General features: G+C 44.0%; 1 protein-coding gene across 32 annotated transcripts in view; it reads left to right on the top strand.

The window, feature by feature from the left end:
- The window catches only part of PCBP3 (poly(rC) binding protein 3), a 73,515-nt gene that overhangs the window by 768 nt on the left and 51,679 nt on the right, over positions 1-21,068 (top strand). For 29 of the 32 annotated variants that reach the window (XM_083154659.1, XM_083154658.1, XM_083154649.1 and 26 more), the window contains exons 2-3: positions 3,160-3,280; positions 9,583-9,693. The gene's annotated coding sequence lies outside the window, so the exon portion shown is untranslated. Of the gene's footprint in view, positions 1-3,159; positions 3,281-6,996; positions 7,970-9,582; positions 9,694-21,068 lie in introns of those variants that run through there. The other 3 variants (XM_083154627.1, XM_083154628.1, XM_083154631.1) reach the window with 3 other exon arrangements.

The following is a 21,068-nucleotide window of genomic DNA, read 5'->3' as shown; positions in this document are numbered from 1 at the left end:
CCGGCCGCACGGCTGCAGCCGGATCCCCCCACTGGAAGGGACGGCTGCCGGGCTGTGGCCATCCCTGCCATTATAAAATTCTGAGTGCGGCGCGGCTCCCTGACCGTACGGGATTTCACCGTGCGGCAGGAACCGTACTGTGTGAAACAGCCCTTAGGATTTTGATTATATGTTATTCTGAGCTACAGAGTTCTATTAGGAAGAGTGTAACGGTGTGGAGATCATGCGGCTGATTCTGGATCACTCGTAGTGATCCAAATTCAGCCCCTGCACCGATGGTTGGGGTTCGCGCATGACCGCGGCGAGTTACTTACTCGCTGAGCCGTTCACAGCAGGGAGGGAGGGGCGGTGGTGGCACTGGGCCATGGGAACACCCAACGTTTTATGGACGTTCTCATGGGGACGCGGGCGGGCCGATGCCTGTAAGGTCGGTTGACGTCACATGACGTCAGCTGTCTGCCCTGTCTTCATCCGCGTCAGTTGAGACTGACTTTTATTTGCAAATGAAGGATGAGTCATTCGATGGGCAGCGACCATGAAATGATTTATCCTGCAGCTGCGGTATGCGAAGAGATGTGTCCTCGTTACACAACCACTCGCATGGTTGCGAGGGGATTGGCATGGCGGCTCTCTGGCACTCAGGAAGCTGCAATCTTCGCAGCTTAACAAGCCAACCAGAATCAGGCCCAATATGTTCTCCCTGTGCTTGCACGGGTTTCCTCCCACAATACAAAAATATATTAGGTAGGTCAATAGGCTCTATTACCTGTACTGTATGTGTGGTAGGGAATATAGATTGTAAGCTCTACTGGTGATGGGGATAATGTAAGTGGCCAAATATTTACTGGGTACTTGTGTATTATCACGGCGCCCCCGATTTCCATCGCAGGTATGATATGATAGCATGCGATGCGATTATACCCGATTTTTAATTGTACAGGCACCAAGACCCGATTTTACATTGTACACCCACCCTGATGGGTAATGACAATGTAAAATGCCCCCCCATTGTTAACGCCACCCCACTATCAACGCCAAACCGAAGCGTGGTGAGCAGCGGCGGTACGCGTCCTCCGACCTTTTCATACCCCCACTATCCACGTCGGCGTGGAGTGGATTTTATGTAGTGTGGCGAGCCCGAAGCGTGGCGAGCGGACGTGTAATACTTGTGAAGTAATGCGCGGCCGCTCGCCGCGCTTCGGGCTCGGTGGCTCGCTATAGTGGGGGTATGAAAAGGTCGGATGACACGTACCGCCGACCCGAGCGAGCTCGCTGCGCTCGCCACGCTTCGGATTGGCGTTTATAGTGGGGTGGTGTTAACAATGGGGGGGCAATGGGGGGCATTTAACATTGTCATTACCCATCAGGGTGGGGATACAATTAAAAATCGGGTCTGGGTGGGCATTTAACATTGAAATCGCGTTGCATCGCATCGCATGCCATTATAATGGCATGAGATGAGACGCGATAAATTGTACACTCATCCCGGGAACAGCCTCAAATCGGGTCCATCGCATGCCATCGCATACCTTAATTAGTGGTATGCGATGCGACGCGACGGGTGCCATGATAATACACAAATACCTTTACTGTACAGCGTTGCAGAATATGTGTGCGCTGTATACATAACTGGTAATATTGGTACTTACAGTATTCCCCTCTGTTCGCAAACAGAATAACCCCATTACTCTTGCTGCACATCTAGGTATCTAGGTAGGGATGGCCATCGGTGCCTTTGCCATCAATATTTGCCATCGATGGCAAAAGTGCAACTGGCCATCAATAGTGTAAAACTATAGAATGGGTGACCATCGATAGTTTTACATATCGATGGTCATCTATTTTGTTTGAGTGATCGGCCTGTGGGCCAATCAAAACACATATGCAGGGCTTCGTGGGTGTGTGTGTGGGGGGCGGGGCGGAGCTATGTTCCGTGAAGAGAGATAAAGCACCAAAAATTCAATCCAAACTGCTCTGTTATAGGGTCTGTTTGATAAATGACAGGAGCTGATTGGTTGATACTTTATCTCTCCACTTTATCTCTCTCAAAAGCCCCGAACACATGGGGCAATTTCAGCGACCATATACCCGTGCGGGCAATGGTCACCAGGAGTGCGCTCTCGCGACCACCCCTGTGGAGGTTTCTGGTTACAAGAGCATGCTCCTGCACCCAAGGGCTTCCCCCGGCAGTGTCTGGAAAATGGGACACTCAGCAATTTGGTCGCTGAGCAACCAAACAATGGCCTTTATTCAGATCTGATCGCAGTACAAATTTGTTTGGAAAATGGGCAAAACCATGTGCACTGCAGGTGGGGAAGATGTAACATGTGCAGAGAGAGTTAGATTTGTGTGAGTTATTTTGTTTCTGTGCAGGGTAGATCCTGCCTGCATTATTTGTACACTGCAATTTAGATTTCAGTTACAACACACCCCACCCAAATTTACATCTGCCCCACCTGCAGTGCATATGGTTTTGCCCATTTTCCAAACAAATTTGTACTGCGATCAGATCTGAATAAGGGCCAATGAGGCAGATGTATTAAGCCTTAAAGGTGCGTACACACGGGGGCGATTTAGTGCAAAATCGCGGGAAATATGGTCGCTGAGCGACCATATTGCCCGCAATGGGAGTGTGCACCGGCGATATATCGCCGGGTGCGCGCTCCCGTTTTTGCTTCTGTGGTGATCGCTGGTCGCAGGAACATGCTCCTGCGACCAGCTGATTACCACTGCCGGGCTCCCCCCGGCAGTTTCTTTTTCATCAGTGACCATCTCTGGTCGCTGATGTAAAGTAGAAACTGAGCAATATATTGCTCAGCCATATATGGCTGAGCAATATATCTCCCCCGTGTGTACACAGCATAACAAGAGATAAATGCAAGTGTGATAAGGAGAGATAAACGTCCAGCCAATCAGATCCTTACTGACTTTTTTCAAAAACAGCCTGTAACATGGCAGTTGGCAGGTGATTGACTGGATGTTTATCTCTCCTTATCACCCCTGCATTTATCTCTTGTTAAAGACATCTGCCCCAATGTGTGTTGTTGGGAGCTAAAGGCATAGTACATCTGACCCTAACTTATTTTTATTTACATAATGTTAGAATTATTACATATTTATCTTTCCAAACATTTTTGTTTCCCCTTTTCTGACAAATAGCACATTGCTTTTCAACTGGCATGGTATGACGACTATGGGGGTGATGTATCAAGCAGTCGTAAGAGTGGAGAAGTGGACCAGAGAAGATATTACCCAAAGCAGACAATTCCCTTTTGAGGTAGTGTGTATCAAGTATATTCTATAAAATGATGTTTAAAAAGCTGATTGGTTGGTAGTAATAACTAACTAAATAAGAAGATCACCAGTTGGGGTGGATTGGCCATAAGGCGCACAGGGAAGATTCACTGACAATTATGGTAAAATTAGTTAACATCCGTCATGTACCATCGATGGTTTATAATAATTTATGGTCGATGACTCTCACTCCGGAAACTCTAAGGAAATGTTCTTTTGATGTAATTTAAGACACAAATTACATGTTTTCCAAAAATGTTTTTAAATAATTATAAAAAGCAATTATTTTTCATGGAAATTAATTAGTAAATATAGGGTGCGTAATCTTAAACTGGGTACACAATAGACAATGTGCAAACGATGCGTTGGTCACCCCAATTTCCCTTGAACTTTTGGACAAACGATATTGGGTCTGATTCAGACCCAGACGATGAAGTGCGGAAAGCTATACTTATGTGCCAGCGCCAGAGCACGCATGCAAAAGCCCGGAAACTGTGATTGAGGTTCCGGAGCCGGCAGTGGGGTGGCAATGACTGCGACGAGGGACTGCAACCAACCGTTTCGTGGGAGACATCGCAGGTTGCTCCGACCGCTTAGGGTGAGGGCTGCGCAAAATCACCCCCCGAAACATGGTCTGGCTTCACAGGCGGTAGTGTCCAATCACTTCATTGTGTAGTGAAGCGCCTGCACAAAAATTTGTGGGTACATTGTGGGGAGGGACCTGGTGCGTTGTCATTTGGTACTTGTTTCCTAGCACGGCGCCCGTCATACTTGATTGCATACCTTAAGTTAAGGTAACTTAAGGTATGCGATCAATGCGATGGACGCGATTTTCTTTTAATTACCGGTCTTTATTGCCAGCAATAAGAAAATCGCGTCGATCGCGTCCATCGCGTGCCATTATAATGGCATGCGATGCGACCGTCGCGATCAACGCGATTTTACATAAGGCTCAATGTAAAATGAGCTTTCAATGTTAAAATCGCGTTGATCGTGTCCATCGCATGCCATTATAATCGCATGCGATGCGATCGACGCGATTTTACATAGGGAACGATGGGAAATGGGCCAATGTGCCCAATTTCTCATTGTATATGCCCCCTATTGGTTTTGAAGTATGTGAAATGCCACCCCACTATTGACGTGAACCTGAAGCGTAGCGAGCCCGCGAGGGGCGGCGGTACGCGTCCTCCGACCTTTTCATACCCCCACTATCCACTACGGCGTGGAGTTGATCTTATAAAGTGCTGCTGCGCTCGCCACGCTTCGTGTTGGCGTCAATAGTGGGGTGGCGTTAACAATGGGGGGCCATTTCAACCATGAGGGGGGGTTTGCTATTAAAATTTGGGTTTTTGGGTCTTTTTACATTGGAATCAATGTAAAATTGGGTCTCAGGGACCATTTCACATTGATTGCAATGTAAAAATCGCGTCGATCGCGTTGCATGCGATTTGGTTGCATGCGATGCGATCGATGCGATTTTTGCGGCCGCGATCAATGCAATCAAAATCGCGGGTGCCGTGCTAGGAAACAAGTACCTGTCATTTTGCCAATTTTGGCCCATAGTGCATACACACTGTGCAATCTTACAGATGACCCATGATATATAAGTAATTTGGTCATTAATGATATACACAGTATGTATATATTATATACATATATGTATCAGGTAGTGCGTACACATTGCACGATGCGTTGAAAATAGTTTATTCTATCATCAGATAGAGCTGCATGCACTAGTTACCTAAAGTCGCGAAGAACGACTCACGGGGGTGTGCGATAGTGCATACGCACTGGACAATGTGAACGGTTTGTCATTCTGAGCCATCGGAAAATGACCAGTCGTTCAAAAAGTCTAGTGAGTTCCCAGTTGATCTTGTAGTAATTTCGCCCGTTTCATTTTTTCAATGAAATTGAAGGACAGAAAACAGAGAGTTGTAGTAAACGGAGTACAGTCAAAGGAGGGAAAGGTTACAAGTGGAGTACCCCAGGGATCTGTACTTGGACCGGTGCTTTTTAATATCTTTATTGGTGATATTGCAAATGGAATTGAGGGTAAAATGTGCCTTTTTGCAGATGACACAAAGGTATGCAACAGGGTAGACACACCAGGAGGGGTAAAACAAATGATTGAGGATCTATGTAGATTAGAGGAATGGTCAAGAGAATGGCAACTACAGTTTAATGCCAAAAAATGCAAAATCATGCACTTGGGTCTCAGAAATCTAAAGACTAAATATAGTATAAATGGCACTATAATGGAAACTACTGAGGAAGAGAGGGATCTAGGTGTCACTATTTCAGGGGACTTAAAAGCAGGTAGGCAATGTAACAAAGCAATGAAGAAGGCAAGTCAGATGCTTGGTTGCATAGGGAGAGGTATCAGCAGTAGAAAGAAAGAAGTAATAATGCCACTGTATAGGTCATTGGTACGACCTCATCTAGAGTATTGTGTTCAGTTCTGGAGGCCATTTCTCCAGAAGGATATAAATACATTAGAGACTGTACAAAGAAGAGCAACTAAAATGGTGCATGGCCTACATCACAAAACGTACCAGGAAAGACTAAAAGATCGGAGAAGGGAAAGGGGGGACATGATAGAAACTTTCAAATATATCAAGGGCTTTAACAAGGTACAGGGGGGAGACATTCTTCACAGGAAGAGGAGCAACAGAACACGAGGACAGGCACTGACACTAGAGGGAGGAAGATTCAGGGGAAATTTGAGGAGGAATTACTTCACAGAAAGAGTAGTAGATAAGTGGAATAGCCTCCCAACAGAGGTGGTAGACGCAAATACAGTAGTACAATTTAAACATGCTTGGGATAAGCATATTGATATCCTTACAAAAAAATAAGGATCAAATATGGTTTGAGGTAACATGTTTAAAAAAAGGGGCAGACTAGATGGGCCAAGTGGTTCTTATCTGCCGTCAAATTCTATGTTTCTATTTTTCTATGTTTCTAAATTGGCGGATCCCTAAGCAAGATTTTCAATTTTCATACAATATACCTGTATTTTAAACGCTAGCATAAGCGGGTCAATAAAACGCCCCAAAAAAGAGGCTGTCTTGGTCTCTTTATATAAAGTTGTTTCAATTCAGTCCATCTGCTTCCCACCATGCTGGCAAGAACGTGCACTGGGGGGATGGGGGGTGCTTGCTATTCTGGGAGTACTGGGTGTCTTACCTGAGGCAATGTCGGCAACTGCGCCTTATATTTCGCTCGTTAAATGCGGAACCATTATTTTATATCGCCATCTCAGCAATTCCGCTAGGGATTCATTCTTCATAATTAGATTTATTATATGATGAAAAAAAACAAAAAAAAATTATTTTTGTGCCTTCTGTATTAGAAGAGGGAGACAGAATGCCCGTATTCATGTACTGCTCTGTGTTTATCTGCTGGATTGCTATTAGTAAGGGGGAAAAGAGACACATTTTGCTCCAGAAACACAATTGCAATGATTGCTCATCACATCAAATCTCAGATCTGATGTTGGATATCGGGTACTAGTTTACAACTGGGCATCCTGCAATTTTTATAGACAAGACAGAAACAGGTCAGCTAGTCGGTGGGCCACAGTCTACATAGCCAGACATCGTCTACACCCCCCTCATGCATGCCTCCCCCGTCCTCCACCCCCTTCCCATCTGTCTCCCTACTGTCATATCTCTTTTAACTCCTACATGTTCTGTCACATGGGAGAGGATACAAGAATCAGTCTGACTGTAACCATCGCTGCTCTCCTTATACATGGAATGTACTGCTAATGTCGTGTTCTTTTCAGTGGTATAAACCTGGGAGTTAATATATCTTTTACCCAAAGGACAACATGAAATAACATTATTATTATAATTTTTAACGAACATCAACATATTCTTGTGCTGTACAAGTTGTACACGTGTCACATATAACATTATCATTTTATATACAGTATTTACACATCAGTAATGCAAACCCTGCTCACAAGAGCTTACAATCATTTGCTTGTAATAAATATATGTAGACGGTACAGTGTGTCACGTCTAACGGATGCCTTACAGCTCGGATCCCCTTAGATGAACCTTTGTGAATCACCGGAAGCCAGGAGCAACTCTTTTAGGAGCATGGCATCATTTAATTTCCTCTTTGGCCTAATCTGAAGTACATCCTTGTGCGTCTCTCAGACAAATGAATGAGGCGCATCTGTTTAAGCTGTCCTGGGTACTAGGACTACTATCTGCTTGGAGTTTTTATTTGTCATTGCTGCGTTTCTCCGTTGACTCACTTGTAGGCTGCTATTGAGTATGGTGGTGCTTTAAAAATCAGAGAGTAATCACTGAGAACAGAGCTATGCACTTCTGTCATTAACACATTGTTACTCAGCCATTGGCTCTGCTTCATTAACGGCTGAAGGTTAATTGGAAGGTGCACCATTGATTTGGGATTGAGACAACATTGTTTCCTGCCCCGAGGATGTTCTTCCTATGACATGTGCACGGATTCCCACTCTCGTCTCCCTGCTCCCCTTCACGCCCTTCTGAAGGGATTAATGCCACAGCAGCGGGGCCTCCTCCCTCTTATAGAGCTGACCTTGCTGGGAGCCATGACAGAGGTTACTTATAGGGTGACAATGAGCAGTGGTTCTAGCACTGGATGACACCCACCCTGGTCACAGACCCTACAGTACATGGTGAGTCTTCCTACGTCTGAATGCTTGTGCGGGATGAGCTAAGTAGGTCTCCTATCTTAGCTGTGACAAAGTTTTTGGGAAAAAAAAGTTTGTGCGAATACAATTGTTATATGGCCCCCAAATCAGATTACAAAGATAAGACTGGGAATTTGTTTTTATTTTTTACATTTTAGAATCGTTAATAAAGATATCTAAACGTATTTTCCGGAATGGAACTTTTGGTTCAGTCTTTCTTTTTTGGATCGTTTTGTTGTCCTGTTGCATATAGATTTTTGTCCTCATTGTGATGCCCCTGACATTTTTTGTTCACATCGTTATCGTATTAAGAAACAATGTGTTAGTAAAAACAGTATTTTAAAAAAGGAATTGTTGAGCAGACGTTTAAGACCTTAATGTTTTTTTTTTGTTTTTGTTTGTTCGATCGGCTTAAAAAATCTTTTATACAGTATATCCTGTAATTTAAAATAAGTGGATATTAGACTTCTTCAAGGAATTTTATGGCCATATTTAAGGCCCGGTGGTTTTATTCATAATAGAGAACACTGAGTAGTTTCACATATTTCTTCACAATATAATAATTATTACGCAAGAATGCTTAAGTGATGATAATAGTAAGTCGTATATATATATATATATATATATATATATATATATATATATATATATATATGACACTTGTGTACTTTACTGTTTCTAAATGTTTGCATGCAATAGAAGCTGACGTGGGTGAGGGGTGATATTTTAGTGACAGCAGAATCAGTTTAATCTGAGGCTCTTAATCCTTATTTCCCTCCATCACTAAAACTGAACACATTTGATATGAAAGCCAGGCTGTCACTTAACTCTTTCCCCGCCACGGTGGAACATTATGGACTGTTGCATTCACATTGTTCTAGAATTCCTACTGTCTGCTGATCTCTGAGCCTTTGTACTTGTTAACAGACAAGCTTTATTAACGACTTCTAGTTTATTGCCACACTCAACAATAGCTTGTACGATTGCTAGCATCTTTTACAGTACACTAGATGACCCGTTTTATCTGCCCATGTGGGGACGTCACTGTATATACATGTATAGTTGCAGTACAGATATAAATAAAGGGCATTAGACCCCCGTTCTCCCCCCCTCCTGCACCCATCAGCGAGTGCCAACAGCCTGTGTGCTCAAATATTCCTTTGATATTTATTTGTTCTCTGCGCTCCAATATCGGTGACTGATAAGTTACCATAACCTGCACTAGGCTGAGCCTAAACTTGCACTTCACTTGAGATCATTTGATTGCGATGGGCGTTAATGGGGAATTTGACCTGAATCATTACACGCTCTCCACAATCCAGAGACGCGGTGCTTTGGTATGGATGCCTGTGGCATTTGCCCCATATATGCCTAAGTGGAGCCCAGTCACAGCGATCAGGAGCAGCTGGATGAGTTGTTGTGTGGGCACCTCCATCATTGAATCGAATTTACAGAAAACAAGGGATTTGCAATGAAAATAGGTCACATGCGCGACGCTGCTGGTCATGTGGCTTTTTCGTAGGGCCAATAAGGTTTTTTCGGCATTCTGAGCTCGGAACAAAACCTCTTTTGGAATTGACTTATTTTTTTTCCCTCAGCATTTCTGATTCTCTCCCAGCGGTGAAAGGAATCCATCCCCACCGAACAGCCTTACCGAAAGAATTCTCGTAAAGGTTATCGAGTAAAACCCACCGCCAGGCTTTTATACGGTAAGGAAATTTCCGGCTGCTATGGTTTAATACACAGTCACCAATGGAAATGGTAGTATGGAGCTACGACTATAAATTCAATTAACGTTAAAATATTATTTGAATTATGGACAGCACTATAAAGATATATGGCTGCCTATTTCAAGGTATACGATTATAGTTAATATATGTGTTTGCTTATGTCATTTAATGCATAATATTAGTGGCATTATATGGTTGGAGCTCATTTACCTCATAAATAACATATTTGAGATGGTGAAATGATTTAATGACTGCACAAAGGCCAATGTACCATAATACAATGATATTACAGGGTATGTTTGTTCATACACGTTAACATCTCAGTATACTAAGAAAAAAAATCCCTCGTTCAACGGTAAAATCGTTATCTGTCATCATGGTAAATGTGGCCCCATTCTGTTGGAGTACCCAATAATATCATCTCCCTCAGCCCCTAGGCATCCATTTTGTGAGATAAATCCTATGTGTATTCTACGCCGCTTTCTCCATCTCATAATCGAGAAGACATAGTCAACGGCACCCAGTCTTTATAATCGTCACCCTAGTATGAAAACAATGGAAAAAGCTTCATTTGATAGACTGTATTTCTAAAAAGGTCTAAAAATGTAAATTCATTATATTTTAAAAAAAGACGTCTGGATTTGATCATTTTCCGGTTGATATATTTGTGTGCTGAGTATGTCCTAGAAAATCATCCACATGGCGTAATATAGCATTTTAGGTGATTTATTGACAGAAATGGCAACATGGGTTCCCTGCCATTGCTCTTGAGTCCAGTGATCCTGTATTTTATCCAATCTATTTGCATATATGTAAATCTGAGCTGTCAATATGGAGGATAACCCAGTAAATGTGTTTTTTTTAGAGTGTACAGTAGGTTATGGAATACAGTAGGAGGGAGGGAGAATCTCATTGCTGTGTATAATTTCATCGGGATTCATGAATCATATTAATGCACCGAATGTAGCATTTAAAAACAAAATTTATTTATTTTTTTAACATTTTTCAAGAAGGTTTAATTTGGAAGAACAGCGCCCTCGCTACAATTGTTTCGTTCAAATTAATTAACGGAAAGAAAATTTAAAAAAAATATACAGTTTATATTTACGTCTATGTGATTTCTGAGAATATACGCACTGCCTTAGTACTAATTGTTATCCAGTCAACCCCAGTTTTTGTTTAATAGACAGCAGCATATCAGAATGAGATGTCACGACTGTATGATGGACGTGACGCGTGTCACGTACTTGTGCTGTATCGTCAACTCACTATTGAAAAGTTTTTGTTCAGGTTTCCTGGATTTATTTTTCCCTCGCTGATATTGTGAGTCTTTATTATTTTGTAGTCATGAATGTGAATACTTTAAGAGATGATAAGTACGTAGCATTATTTGTAGAGCATATGGCTTGTTCCAGGCAGCAAAGACTAATGTTCTTTTACAAAATAGTACATGTCGTTGGGTTGATGGAACCCATGCTCACAAGACTGGGGCCACCCGCTCTACCTAGTCATTTGGATGATCAAATTTGTTATTTTGATCCAGAAAAAAGTTAATTAATATATGAGCCCAAAACGGTCAATTATCCCAGAAAATATCTCAGAGAAATAGACTGGTTGAAATCTGCTGTCTGCCGACCTCCCTAGGGATTCCGATGTACAGATAGACAGTGTCAATAGGTTGACCCCAAAGGCCCACTGGCCATAGGTCAACATAATCTAAAACTCAACAGCTAAAAGGTCAACTGTGTAATGGTGTTTAATGTCAACTTGTGCTTCATTTACCATGTGGACTACGATTGGGAATAGTAACCTTGCCTGCAGAATGGGCCATGTTTGCACCAATAGTGGGCGTGGACTGTGAAATGGACACATTTTGGCCCAAAAACTTGACCTTTGAACCCTGTCGACATTTTGTACCTGTTAACCTTAGACACAGTCGACCTTATCACTGTCGCCATTTTGACCCTGTTGACCTTTTGCATGTCGAACACATGGGGTCAACTTAATGACTGTCTGTCTAATTTGGGTAGTTCAGCAATAACTAAAGGGGTTATTCAGACCTGATCGCACGGCTGCGAATATGCAGGCTGGACGATTAACGATGGACTGCGCATGTGTATGGCAACTAGTACGCATGCGCAAGGCCGTCCAGCGATAAAATACGGCTACTATTTTATCGCTAGCCGTAGGTAAGTTGATTAACTGAACGCCGGTGTTTGTGGGTGGTATAACCGGCCGTTTTCTGGGAGTGTCAGGGAAATCATGCCAAAGTGTTTTTTTGGGTGAATTCATGTGATGTCAGCTCTGGCCAACTGTTTCTATCGCAGCCGCTGAGTAAGTCCTGGAATATGCACAGACACACTTGAAAAATCATTGGATGGTTGGATCGGCGATCCAACCATCATTGGATTGCCGATCCATCTAATTTTTGCTAAGCAATTCGCAGGCTTGCACAGGGCGGGATTTCACTCGGACTGGGTGGCGAATACCTGATGGTAGGGCTCTGCAATTTAGCAGAGCAGTGATCAGGACTGAATGACCCCCTATGTGCGGAATAATGCAATGTGTCCAGATCTGCGGATTTTTAACCATGTTAAACTATATAATGCACTTTAGTGATAAAAGTATATGCACAAAATAGTTATCCATCTACAAAATGCGAAGTAATAGAAAATAGCCCGATCTGATATTGTCAGTCTGGCAGCCATTACAGAATGGTCCAATGTAGCATCCTACATACTTGTAACTTACAGCAAGAGGGAAGGGTCAGTGGGGGACAGTAGGCGTAGGGGGACAGTAGTACAAATTCTCCGAAGAACAGTCAGCACATAGCCAGATCCAAGATGAAAAGTTTCAATTTCTGTACTTTGAAGGATGGGAGGAGAGTGTATTTCCAACTGAGGAATAATCAATTTGTACCACATTTATATGTACTGTATATTAGTCATCATATATAACAATTTATGAATCATTAAGTTACTACATATGTTTTTTGTTTGTTTGAAAACATGTCTATGTTATATACTGTATATACATTATTATTATTAATATTGTTGTTACTACTACTACTACTAATTTTAACTCTGGCACAAATTATGCCGGAGATATCCATGCCATTACATAGAACTACTCATGATAGGCCTACCCAGGTTATATCCATGCCATTACATTATGAGTACTGCTCATGATCAGCCTACCCAGGAGATACCCATGCCATTACATTACAGGGAACTCCTCACAATTCGCTTACTCAGGAGATATCCATGCCAGTACAGACAGAGAACTTCTCACGTTCGGCCTACCCAGGAGATATCCATGCCATTATAGAGAACTGATTGTGATCAGCCTACCCAGGAGAGATCCATGCCATTACAGTGAACTGATTGTGATCAGCCTACCCAGGAGATATCCGTGCCATTATAGAGAACTGATTGTGATCAGCCTACCCAGGAGATATCCATGCCAGTACAGACAGAGAACTTCTCACGTTCGGCCTACCCAGGAGAGATCCATGCCATTACAGAGAACTGATTGTGATCAGCCTACCCAGGAGATATCCATGCCAGTACAGACAGAGAACTTCTCACGTTCGGCCTACCCAGGAGATATCCATGCCATTATAGAGAACTGATTGCGATCAGCCTACCCAGGAGATATCCGTGCCATTACAGAGAACTGATTGTGATCAGCCTACCCAGGAGATATCCGTGCCATTATAGAGAACTGATTGTGATCAGCCTACCCAGGAGAGATCCATGCCATTACAGAGAACTGATTGCAATCTGCCTATTCAGGAGATATCCATGCCATTACAGAGAACTGATTGTGATCAGCCTACCCAGGAGAGATCCATGCCATTACAGAGAACTGATTGTGATCAGCCTACCCAGGAGATATCCATGCCATTACAGAGAACTGATTGTGATCAGCCTACCCAGGAGATATCTGTGCCATTATAGAGAACTGATTGTGATCAGCCTACCCAGGAGAGATCCATGCCATTACAGAGAACTGATTGTGATCAGCCTACCCAGGAGATATCCATGCCATTACAGAGAACTGATTGTGATCAGCCTACCCAGGAGATATCTGTGCCATTATAGAGAACTGATTGTGATCAGCCTACCCAGGAGAGATCCATGCCATTACAGAGAACTGATTGTGATTAGCCTACCCAGGAGATATCCGTGCCATTACAGAGAACTGATTGTGATCAGCCTACCCAGGAGATATCCATGTCATTACAGAGAACTGATTGTGATCAGCCTACCCAGGAGATATCCATGCAAGTACAGGCAGAACTCCTCACGATCGGCCTTCCCAGGAGCTATCCATGCCATAACAGACAGAACTCCTCACGATCGGCGTTCCCAGGAGATATCCATGCCATTACACACAGAGAACTCCTCATGATCGACCTACACAGGAGATACCCATGCCTTTACAGACAGAGAACTTCTCACGATCAGCCTACCCAAGAGATATCCATGCCATTATAGAAAGAGAACTTCTCACGTTCGGCCTACCTGGGAGAGATCCATGCCATTACAGACGTAGAGCTCTTCATTATCGGTCAACCCAGGGAATATATCTATGCCATCACAGACAGAGAACTCCTCATGATCAGCCTACCCAGGATACTGTATCCATCCCATTACAGACGGAGAACTTCTCACGTCTGATCTGCCCAGGAGAGATCCATGCCATTACATAGGTAGCGCTCTTCAAGATCGGTCAACCCCTGGAATATCCATGCCACTACACTCCTTGTGATCTAACTACACAGGAGAGATCCATGCCATTACAGACAGAGAACTCCTCATGATCATTCTACCCAGGAGATATCCATTCCATTTCAGGGAACTCCTCACAATTGGCCTACCCAGAATATACCCATGCCTTTACAGAGAACTCATCACCTTCGGCCTACCCAGGAGATGTACCTGCCATTACAGAGAGAGAACAAAGCGTTACTCAGAATGTTCCCCACAACAAATGTATTTGCTGCTGATCTTGGAAGGCAATGGACTGTGCCCTGGTGTGTTGGGAGGGCACGGCTACATCATGATGTGACTGATGAGGACTCATGGTGTTTAGGAAAGTAAGAAGCTGTAGCCGACAGAACATTTAATAGTGGAAGAAGCCTGAGCCCTCTCAACAGAACAGAGGCTTATCAGATCAATGTAGGATGACTGTTGGGTTGCTGTGAAACAATGGGGTTTATTCAGTCCTGATTGTAAGGTTGCGATTTCGCAGGCCAAGCAATAATGGATAGAATTCGCATGTGTACGGCTCGTAGCACGTATTCGTGAGGGCCATCCTGTGATACAATCCAGCATCTGTCTTTATTGCTGGCCTTTGGCAAGTTGATTGACAGGAAGTCGTCGTTTGGGGGTGGAAACCGTTTTCTGGGAGTGTCAGGAAAAAGCAGGCGTGCCCAGGCATTTTCAGAGAAGGCCTGCGACGTCCGCTCTCGCCTCGATTGGCCTGTTTCTATCGCACTCACTACGCAGGGCTGCAATATTTTCGCAAGCTTGCACATGGCGGGATTTCACTCCGGCTGGTCGGTGATTACCTGATCGCAGAGTTCTACAAAGTAGCAGCCTAGCAATCAGGTATGAATAGCCCCCAACGTTTTGTATTTTTACAGAATCCTACTTTAGCATCCTGTTTATTGCACCCATCCTAGATACGCCACTGTCTGTCCACATCTGAATCACCCCTATTATATAATTCTAAATGTTTTATATGTGGTTTTATTGTAGAGAAGTCAAACTCACCTATTCCACCTAGTGGACAGATGTGGCATGTACTTGATTTCAGACTATGACCCCTGCTTTGCCGTGCTGGGTCAGTGAGCCATTTCTGTCGGCAGGTATTCAGCAGAGGCTTCTGTCAGCTGATCGTACTGTGATTTGTATGCCTACATTGGGATTCGTATGACAGACAGTTCATTCTGGCTGTGTGACTTCTGAGAGAACTGTAACCAGTAGGATTTCTTAATATCTGCAAAATGACATTGTAGATGCAAAAAATAAAAATACATTAATTTCATTGTAGTAACACATAGACCCTTTAACTATGCACCATTTATTATTTGTATCAAATGTTAAGAATATCACTCCTTGTTAAATTTGCCCCTAAATTGTTACTCATTGCTGTAGTATAATCCTGTTTGACCATGCACTGATTGACAGCGGCCTGTACCATTGGCTCACCTGGCATAATCTTATTATCATCACACTCACATACAAAGCCATCACCCATTCCTCTCCCACCTACATATTTGACCTTGTCTCTCTTTACACTCCCACCTGCTCTCTCCGCTCCACAAATGCCTGCCGCCTCTCCTGCCTATTGGTTACTTCCTCCCATTCCCGCCTCCAAGATTTGGTCCGTTATCTCTGGAAATCTCTCTCTCCCTATCAGACCCTCCACCTCCCTACAATACTTTAAACGGTTCTCAAGACCCACTTCTTTAAACCCAGCCATCTCTCATCCTAACCTTCTGTTTATGAACACTTCTACCCCTTCTATGTCACTCCCGTCTGTCTGCCACTCCCCTTTAGAATGTAAGCTCTTACGAGCAGGGCCCTCTCACCTTCACGTACAGTAGTTAGGGGTAGAACCAGATTAAATAATCAAGATGGAACTCTGCAGCAAATAATTGGGCACCATTCTCATTGGACTGTCACATGGTTTTAACATTACTTTAGGAGTGAGAGTGAGGACCAGACTGTAAGCCTTACCCTCCTCTATGGCCATCACTAACTGTAACCCTCCATTCCTGCAGCCTAACCCTAATCACCCCCCCCCCCCCAGCCTAACCCTCACTCTAGTGCCTTAACCTAACCCTGATCCTAATACTTTTGAGATTGTGACCATTGAGTATTGTGATCTCTGTTGAGTTCTACTGAAGATTGGATGTTGCACATACAGTAGCAACCAATGAGTATTTGTAAAATGTATTTATTACCGTGAATAGATGGGTAGGGGCCCACTGCATTGCTTTTGCTCAGGGCCTTCAGTGCGGGTAAGATGGCCCTGACTGTGATGCAGGTTGCCCACCTGATGTTCCTTATGTTAAAGATACAATACACCCATTGTAATAGTAAGATGCCCCTCTCGGGATTTTGATCATTTGACAGTTAGGATCCTGTACCCATCCCTTTGGTTGATATCTTGGCATTCTTGCCTAAATCAAGGAGTGCAGGACTACCATGATGCCTTGCTCTGGGGCCGCTATGCAACTTATAATTAAGACCAGCAGTCTTCTCCCTTTAAGAGCCGCTAGAAGCTGTAGGGTAACATATATAGTAATATATTATATAAGGTTCCACATTAATCTGACAACCCACTGCTGATGTGTTAAATGTTATTATGCACCTTCAATTGCAGCTGAAGTATAGGGTCCCACTAAGAGAGGAGGAGGCCCGTGTGCAGCCTCCTCTGGCCGCGCCATCTGTTCTCTGCTGGGAGAAACTCTGTGTGAATCTCCGGAAAAATGGTGCGGCGGACATTTTTCTGGTGATTTTTGTATAGCTGCTGCTGCTGGCAGCAGCGTTGTGTAGTCGGAGCACTAGAACGCTCAGACTCCACTGCACATGCCAGGGAACTGGCTGCAATTTCCAGAGCGCTCCTGTTGCAGCCACTGGACTTTGGAGGGTAAGTATAAAAAAAAAATGGGTGCAGCATGTGCATTGTGGGGCCCCTTGGGACTCAGGGGCCCCTGTGCACCACACACTCTGCACCTATGATAAATACGCCACTGCAACTATGACTTGCTACTAGTTGCCAATTGCAACCAATCATATTCTAGCTCTCATTTCACTAATACACTAGACAATGATCAATGTAATCTAATTGGTTGCCTTCGGCAAGTTTTATTTTTAGAAAGTTTATTGCCCCCAGATCTGCAGGCATATGGGTGGCATTAGGGTCATGTGACCAAATCTTCCCTAGTATATAACAGTGTAGTCATTAAAATCCCTTTAGAACTCTCCCTCTGCTATATGGAGGGAGCGTATTGTCCTAGTCCCACTTATGAAGGGCTTTTCTTACCCTCTGAACATTGACATAATTGTCAATTGTACTGAATGCTCAGGGCCCTGCGGGGCTCTTTCTGTGCCTGTTCCATTAGTGTACCTTATAATGGTTAATGTGATGTGTCAGGCTGCAATGTAAAGAAGAGTCATGATTTCCAAGCACTCGATGTATGTTGCTAAGTACAGTCAAAGGAGGGAAAGGTTACAAGTGGAGTACCCCAGGGATCTGTACTTGGACCAGTGCTTTTTAATATCTTTATTGGTGATATTGCAAATGGAATTGAGGGTAAAATGTGCCTTTTTGCAGATGACACAAAGGTATGCAACAGGGTAGACACACCAGGAGGGGTAAAACAAATGATTGATGATCTAGGTAGATTAGAGGAATGGTCAAGAGAATGGCAACTACAGTTTAATGCCAAAAAATGCAAAATCATGCACTTGGGTTGCAAAAATCCAAAGACTAAATATAGTATAAATGGCACTATAATGGAAACTACTGAGGAAGAGAGGGATCTAGGTGTCACTATTTCAGGGGACTTAAAGGCAGGTAGGCAATGTAACAAAGCAATGAAGAAGGCAAGTCAGATGCTTGGTTGCATAGGGAGAGGTATCAGCAGTAGAAAGAAAGAAGTAATAATGCCACTGTATAGGTCATTGGTACGACCTCACCTAGAGTATTGTGTTCAGTTCTGGAGGCCATATCTCCAGAAGGATATAAATACATTAGAGACTGTACAAAGAAGGGCAACTAAAATGGTGCATGGCCTACATCACAAAACGTACCAGGAAAGACTAAAAGATCTTAATATGTATACTTTAGAGCAGAGAAGGGAAAGGGGGGGGCATGATAGAAACTTTCAAATATATCAGGGGTTTTAACAAGGTACAGGTGGGAGACATTCTTCACAGGAAGAGGAGCAACAGAACACGAGGACATGCACTGAAACTAGAGGGAGGAAGATTCAGGGGAAATGCGAGGAAGAATTACTTCACAGAAAGAGTAGTAGATAAGTGGAATAGCCTCCCAACAGAGGTGGTAGACGCAAATACAGTAGTACAATTTAAACATGCTTGGGATAAGCATATTGATATCCTTACAAAAAAATAAGGATCAAATATGGTTTGAGGTAACATGTTTAAAAAAGGGGCAGACTAGATGGGCCAAGTGGTTCTTATCTGCCGTCAAATTCTATGTTTCTATGTTTTTATGTTTCTAAGTAGTAGTAGTATTGCTATTGATAATCAGTATATGATTATTACTAAGTTATACTCGCCTTATAGGAATACAATAATGTTGGGGAATTAAGTCCTAGCCATTAAGATAAACTTTGCTGTCATTACGTTGACAATTGTCACAACTTCTGTACAGACAATGGTACACACTGGTAATGTCACATTATCACACTGTTCCCCTGCAGTGCAGAAAAGCATTATGGGATAAAGCAGCAATATTAAACATCCCAAGCAGTATATTAACTTTAGCACGGTAGCCATAGAGTAACCATAGTTGACAACTTTGTGGCTGCGGTGCTATGGCTTGTCATAGGGGGTGGGGAGGGGGCGTGATTTGGTGTAAGAGGCAATTGGCATGGGCATGGCAGTGTGTCTGTATCATCTAAGCCATGCCCAGGGGTGTAACTTCCAGAGGCAGTGGAGGCACCAGCCTCTGGGATCCAAGCCCTGAAGGGGCACCTGCATATACAGAAGCACCTGTGTGGTTCACAGTGGGATCCAAATGTGACCACTGATCTTCCACTGGATCGCTGCAGCGCATCCGCTTAGCTAATTGGCTCTATCCCCAGGAGCCCTGGTAACACCTGTAATAGGGGACAGGGTGGCTTCTGCCTGGTTCCACTCGACCTGTGCTGCAGCAAGTGACCTGAATGTGTGTGAGTCTAACCCTGACCAACTGGCCATGCTCACACAGCCTATCTGGAGCTACCAATCAACCGTGGGCTCCACACACATTTGTATTTTTTTTTTTTTTTAAAGCAGGAAGGGGGGTCACCAAACTCCAACTTGCCTCCGGGTGATTGGAATGAACTTGTGCCTCTGGCCACACCTCTCCCCGGGGCCTGATTAAAGGCTAACACATGTAGCTCCCCTTGTAATGCTCATGGCAGCCGCCAGTCATACTGCCCATGTGCATGTAATGAAGGTTATACAATGCAATGCTTGTGGCATGTGAAGGAGACTTTAGCTAGAAGCTGACCAGTTGGCACTGTAGCACAATGTACATAATTATTGGTTCCTACAGTAAGATACATGGTCACATTAGCACCTGACAGTCACCTTAGAACTTTAGCTCACGGGACGGTGATCGCTAACAAGAATTTAATAAATTAGGCCTTAATTGTAATCCCTGGGTGTCACCTGCAAGGCGCCCAGTCCTGGCACCATAGGCTGCAGCCTAATCAGCCTATTGGTTAATCAGGCACAGCCTGCCACTATATAATGCCAAGACTACTGGCATTGTACAATGGTGGGCATGGCTACGATGATGAATTTCCGTGCCCAGTCTGCCCACTTTAATCGGCAAGTTGACAGCTGGTTGGTGGGGTGTTGGTGGCTCCAGGAGATTTGCCCACTTTCCCAGGTGACCGCAGCACCACCCGATTTTTCAGGAGCCTCCTGGCCATTCCAGGAGACCAGGCAAGTATGGTCCAACCTAATACATAGACCTTCGGCGCTTTAGCTGTTGTTGAACTACACATCCCAGCATGCCCTGCAACAGTTTTAGCATGGCCAAATGGCAAAACTGTTGCAGAGCATGCTGGGATGTGTAGTTTAATAACAGCTGGAGGGCTGAAGGTTCCCCATCCCTCACATAGACCATGGATCAACAAGTCCCACCAAGCATGTCCGATGCGGTACGCAGCAAACCTTTAAGTGGCACACAGAAGGTTTGGAATAAAATATTCAAAAGGGAGCTGTTAGGATCCGGGGACTCTCTTGCCACCCCTACCTCCGTTGCCAGGATTGGCGGACGTGTGCGGAGAGCTAGGCTTCACCAATAATAGCCGCGTTCGTGAGAGCCCGTTAGTCAGGCTCCCACCTCGATGCCACCTGGTCTTACGTGGGGACAACACGGCCGCCAAGGCTAATAGAGAGCAAGGGTACAACTACCTAAACCCACGGAAGGCAAGGAGGCCCCGGATACCCACGGGGCAACCCCGCAAGAAACAAGACAGATCCAAGGGGTATACCAGACGTAACAATACGTAAAGGTGGAATAACTGTATACAGTGGCAATAACGGCAACAATGCCCAATAGATGGAATATAACAATAAAAGGTACTAGCAACA

This window comes from Crinia signifera, chromosome 7 (genome assembly GCF_055691185.1).
Source record: "Crinia signifera chromosome 7, ASM5569118v1, whole genome shotgun sequence".
In the NCBI taxonomy this organism is placed as follows: domain Eukaryota; kingdom Metazoa; phylum Chordata; class Amphibia; order Anura; family Myobatrachidae; genus Crinia; species Crinia signifera.
The sequence above is the reverse complement of the archived record's forward strand: the minus strand, read 5'-3'. Positions and strand labels throughout refer to the sequence as shown.